The 6,198-nt window shown below is 43.6% G+C and overlaps 1 long non-coding RNA gene across 1 annotated transcript; it reads left to right on the top strand.

Moving 5' to 3' along the window:
* The first annotated feature begins 1,883 nt into the window (after nt 1-1,883).
* On the top strand, nt 1,884-4,817 carry LOC139556204 (uncharacterized). The gene is made up of 2 exons (XR_011671082.1): nt 1,884-2,561; nt 3,711-4,817. It is a non-coding gene; the product is annotated as an uncharacterized lncRNA (long non-coding RNA).
* Nucleotides 4,818-6,198: the final 1,381 nt, after the last annotated feature.

Below are 6,198 nucleotides of genomic sequence, written 5' to 3'. Positions count from 1 at the left end.
AAATTAATCAGAAATACAGTGTAGACACTGTTAATGTTCTAAATGACTACTGTAGCTGGAAACGGCAGATTTTTTAAATGGAATATCTACCTATCCGTACAGAGGCCCATTATCAGCAACCATCACTCCTGTGTTCCAATGGCACGTTGTGTTAGCTAATCCAAGTTTCTCATTTTAAAAGGCTAACTGATCATTAGCCTTTTGCAATTATGTTATCACAGCTGAAAACTGTTGTCCTGATTAAAGAAGCAATAAAACTGGCCTCCTTTAGACTGGTTGAGTCTCTGGAACATCAGAATTTGTGGGTTCGATTACAGACTCAAAATGGCCAGAAACAAAGAACTTTCTTCTGAAGCTCGTCAGTCTATTCTTGTTCTGAGAAATGAAGGCTATTCTATACCAGAAATTGCCAAAAAACTTGAAGATCTCGTACAACGCTGTGTACTACTCCCTTCACAGATCAGCACAAACTGGCTCTAACCAGAATAGAAAGAGGAGTGGGAGGCCCCAGGGCAAAACTGAGCAAGAGGACAAGTACATTAGAGTGTCTAGTTTGAGAAACAGACTCCTCACAAGTCCTCAAGTGGCAGCTTCATTAAATAGTACCCGCAAAACACCAGTCTCAATGTCAACAGTGAAGAGGCGACTCCGTGATGCTGGCCTTCCAGGCAGAGTTCCTCTGTGCAGTGTCTGTGTTCTTTTGCCCATCTTAATCTTTTCCTTTTATTGACCAGTCTGAGATATGGATTTTTCTTTGCAACTCTGCCTAGAAGGCCATTGCTCCAGGGGACATTGCCCGGTGTAGGGTGCTGTCTTTCGGATGGGAAGTTAAACAAGTGTTCTGACTCTCTCCACGGCACTTATCGTAAGATCAGGGTGTTAACCCTGGCGTCCTGGCTAAATTCCCAATCTGACCCTCATGCTATTATGGCCACCTAATCATCCCTAGCTTCCAATTGGCTCATTATCATAACACTTCCTGAGTGTCCTGGAGCAGGAGTTTGGTCCATTATTTCTGATTATCTTCCATTGTTTAGCACGTTTACACCACCACCTCTCCCAGTCTCTGGATCAGTTGTTTTAACACACTTAGAACCTTTAAAATGTAATTGTTGGGACTAATTATACATTTTCACAGACATCAGTGCTGATAACAGGGAAGTTATGATAGCTAGTGGTGTTCATTTACATTTCAACAGGTCCCTTGTCAAGCTGCTACAGCTAGAGTGGAAGGCCAGTGAGTTCTAAACCTAGAGGGTCAGAAATAAGTATTGGAAGGAAAAAATAAATCATGATATGCTAATATAGGCTACCTTTGTATGGTGTGTGTGTGTGTCCATCCCTCCTAAGAGAGTGTGGTTAAATGAAAAAGACAAAAGAGATAGAAGCCTAGTATTTGCAGTGCTTGACTTGGGCAGGAGCTCCACGGAGCTGAGAACCAGTACCAACATTTGCCTACTGCTTGAGTTCCTGCACCTGTTAAAGAATATTAGCTCAAAAGTGTCGGAGCTCCTGCACCTAAATATAAACAGTACCAGCACCCAAAATGAGTACCTGTACTTATTTCAGTCCAAGTCAAGCACTGAATATATGCCTATAGAGCTGTAACTTACTTTTAATATGATAAGTTATATTGCAACACAGGATCTTATTTTATCCACTTTTTTATTTCTACATTGATATATAATGATATATATAATTTCTGGTGATACAACATATTTTCCCCCCAAAGTTTTCCCTTAACCGAGCCCCCTATTCGAGGGCTATTTTCCTGGTCAACACCACCTCTGTCTCTAAGCTAGCGCGCCCGAGTCACGTGATAGAATAGATTTGCTCATAAGGACCAATGGAAAAGTCTTACATTCACAAACTCCGCCCACCTGGAGCAAGATGAATGCACATTGAAGGAGCACGAACAGCACTACTCGTCCTGTTTTAAGTTTCGTAGATGTTTGACTCGACCTGCTTTGTATTATACCGACGATGGACCGCAAACGGAGCAAGGCACAGGCGGAGGCTATGGCTGCAGACCTCAGTGACATCACTTCAATGAATCTGCTTGGCGTCGCGGATGTAAATCAGTGGATAGAACTTGTGAAAGATTACTCGGTGGCTGGAGATCACACACATGTCCTCTCTGAATCTGATGATGGTGACGGTGATGACATGGATCACCCAGTTATCACAGATGAAGTTGAGATGATTATGATTAGAGTGCGCAACGCGATGGAACCGGGTTATGACAAGGAGATGGACAAAATCCGTCAATTTGATTGCAAATGCGGAGAGGGGCGAAAGGAAGACTCCGACGAAGGATCGTGCACAAGAAAGTTGTACCCAGACCGTATCTACAAATACAGGCGTAATATGGCATCTTTAACACAGAGGTTGAGAGACATTGCCATTCTCGGAGTATTAAATACCATCGCACCTATACTTACCGTAGGTGCGAAACCCCAGTGTTCCAAGACAGGTGGACAGACTCAACGGAACCCCCTAACACTTCCGTACCTGGTTGGAGGTGTTCCAGTCTGCGAGGAATCATTTCTATTCATATATGGGTACGTGTTTTACATAGTATTTCATATACATTTAGTACTAGAATCACAACCTAGTGAGCTTAATACTAACATAGTAGTAATTGTCTTGAGGTGACACAAAGTTTGTAGGCCTATTGGATTGGGATTTTATTTCTCTATGAAAACTTGATGTTCGTGGTTGGACTTTTGAATTGCATTTCTATACTGATGCCAGTCCCATAAGGGCAGAGGTGGCACCACAAGTCTAACTCCGGACCCCAATTGTGTGGTATGACATTGTGATTAACTTTTTTGGGGGCTATTTAATGCAGCGAAATTGGCAATGTAACCAATCAGTCCTCCTTTTACTTGTATCATTGCACACCCTGCAAATCCCAGCGGAGGGTGACCAATTTCACATTCACTCTGTTTACTAATGCTTACAAATTGGATCATAACTCTACAAATAACAGCGATCCCACTCTGGATCTTTGATATGCCCATAGAGTAGGGCTCTCCAACCCTGTTCCTGGAGAGCTACCCTCCTGTAGGTTCTCTCCAACCCTGTTCCTGGAGAGCTACCCTCCTGTAGGTTCTCTCCAACCCTGTTCCTGGAGAGCTACCCTCCTGTAGGTTCTCTCCAACCCTGTTCCTGGAGAGCTACCCTCCTGTAGGTTCTCTCCAACCCTGTTCCTGGAGAGCTACCCTCCTGTAGGTTCTCTCCAACCCTGTTCCTGGAGAGCCACCCTCCTGTAGGTTCTCTCCAACCCTGTTCCTGGAGAGCTACCCTCCTGTAGGTTCTCTCCAACCCTGTTCCTGGAGAGCTACCCTCCTGTAGGTTCTCTCCAACCCTGTTCCTGGAGAGCTACCCTCCTGTAGGTTCTCTCCAACCCCAGTTTAATTAATCTGATTTATTTTATCAACCAGCTAATTTTTGGAATCAGTTGCTCTAAATTAGGGTTGGAGTGTGAACCTACAGGCCGGTAGCGCTCCAGGAACAGGGTTGGAGAGCCCTGCCGTAGAGTAGATGTACAACAATGTATAGAAAATTAGCCAAATAAAAAAGGATATGTTTTCAAACCAACATCTTAATGAGGTCGCTAGGTGTTGGGTTAAGTTAGCTACAATATGTTTTATAATGGACATGTTATAGAACCAGTATCTAATGCTGTTACTTTTTATTTCCCTCAGCATCAGCAGAGAGCGTCTAATATTCCTACACAGATCCTACCAGGAGACCGGTACAAAGCCACCCACCTCACCAACTACCACTGGTCGTCCACATAATCCTGTAGCCCCTGCGGCTGCCACTGGTCATCCACATAATCCTGTAGCCCCTGCGGCTGCCACTGACCGGCCACACAAGCCCCGTGATGCTGCTGCGAAGAAGAAGAAATAGCAAGTCTTGACCAGGAAACTCATATGTATGTTTTATAGACCATGGAGTTTACCAGCTGTGACCCCATTGCCAAGGACATTACATGCACATGTTCTGCACTTAAGGAAATAACAGGATGCAAAATGCTTTCAGTTAATGTGCAATAATACACCGGACATGTTGACATGACGCCCTACAGTGCATTCTGAAAGTATTCAGACCCCTTGACTTTCCCACATTGTTACATTACTACCTTATTCTAAAATTGACTAAATAAAACAATTCCTCAATCTACACAGAATACCCAATAATGAAAAAGCAAAAATAGGTTTATAAAACAGGCAAATGTATAAAACATTTTTAAATCAATTTTAGAATAAGGCTGTAATGTGGGGAATGGGTCTGAATACTTTCCGAATGCACTGTAAAGATGGGGTGTTCTGTTTTTAGTATGTAGTCAATAAAATATTTTAATCTACAAATGTTTTTATCCCCAATATTTGTCCTGTATACTGCCTTTTCCTGGATGGTCTGATATTGGCAGTTCTGTCACTAATTCACTAGTTCTTAAATGACTGCTTCCATGCAGTTACTCTGCATTGATTGTATTGACACACTAATGTGAAGTCACCACACTTAAGTTGCTGTAGCCTAGTTTTACTGTAGCCTAGGCCTATGAAGCACTGTTGGCCAACTGGTAAAATATTGAGGTTATTACAACCTAGTGAAAATGACATTTTAGCCTATGGTCTGGTTTGTAGTTGGTTTGTAGACAGTTGTCGCAGTGACATGAACATTCTGCTGTCCAACATCAAACTTGCTGTGAAAACACATGGCAGGCTGCATGACAACAGCATGGTGGTCCAAATAGCATAACTGCTGTATTTTAACCCCAATAAACCAATTTGTTTAATATTTAATTTAGTATATGATTTTAATTGTCTACACTAAACATATCCTTAGACCAAGTACAGTGGGGAGAACAAGTATTTGATACACTGCCGATTTTGCAGGTTTTCCTACTTACAAAGCATGTAGAGGTCTGTAATTTTTATCATAGGTACACTTCAACTGTGAGAGACGGAATCTAAAACAAAAATCCAGAAAATCACATTGTATGATTTTTAAATAATTAATTTGCATTTTATTGCATGACATAAGTATTTGATCACCTACCAACCAGTAAGAATTCCGGCTCTCACAGACCTGTTAGTTTTTCTTTAAGAAGCCCTCCTGTTCTCCACTCATTACCTGTATTAACTGCACCTGTTTGAACTCGTTACCTGTATAAAAGACACCTGTCCACACACAATCAAACAGATTCCAACCTCTCCACAATGGCCAAGACCAGAGAGCTGTGTAAGGACATCAGGGATAAAATTGTAGACCTGCACAAGGCTGGGATGGGCTACAGGACAATAGGCAAGCAGCTTGGTGAGAAGGAAACAACTGTTGGCGCAATTATTAGAAAATGGAAGAAGTTCAAGATGACGGTCAATCACCCTCGGTCTGGGGCTCCATGCAAGATTTCACCTCGTGGGGCATCAATGATCATGAGGAAGGTGAGGGATCAGCCCAGAACTACACGGCAGGACCTGGTCAATGACCTGAAGAGAGCTGGGACCACAGTCTCAAAGAAAACCATTAGTAACACACTACGCCGTCATGGATTAAAATCCTGCAGCGCACGCAAGGTCCCCCTGCTTAAGCCAGTGCATGTCCAGGCCTGTCTGAACTTTGCCAATGACCATCTGGATGATCCAGAGGAGGAATGGGAGAAGGTCATGTGGTCTGATGAGACAAAAATAGAGCTTTTTGGTCTAACTCCACTCGCCGTGTTTGGAGGAAGAAGAAGTATGAGTACAACCCCAAGAACACCATCCCAACCGTGAAGCATGGAGGTGGAAACATCATTCTTTGGGGATGCTTTTCTGCAAAGGGGACAGGACGACTGCACCGTATTGAGGGGAGGATGGATGGGGCCATGTATCGCGAGATCTTGGCCAACAACCTCCTTCCCTCAGTAAGAGCATTGAAGATGGGTCGTGGCTGGGTCTTCCAGCATGATAACGACACGAAGCACACAGCCATGGCAACTAAGGAGTGGCTCCGTAAGAAGCATCTCAAGGTCCTGGAGTGGCCTAGCCAGTCTCCAGACCTGAACCCAATAGAAAATCTTTGGAGGGAGCTGAAAGTCCGTATTGCCCAGCGACAGCCCCGAAACCTGAAGGATCTGGAGAAGATCTGTAGGGAGGAGTGGGCCAAAATCCCTGCTGCAGTGTGTGCAAACCTAGTCAAGAA

The sequence above is a fragment of the Salvelinus alpinus genome, chromosome 27, assembly GCF_045679555.1.
Source record: "Salvelinus alpinus chromosome 27, SLU_Salpinus.1, whole genome shotgun sequence".
NCBI classification, from domain to species: Eukaryota; Metazoa; Chordata; class Actinopteri; order Salmoniformes; family Salmonidae; genus Salvelinus; species Salvelinus alpinus.
This window is presented reverse-complemented; position numbering and strand designations above follow the sequence as displayed.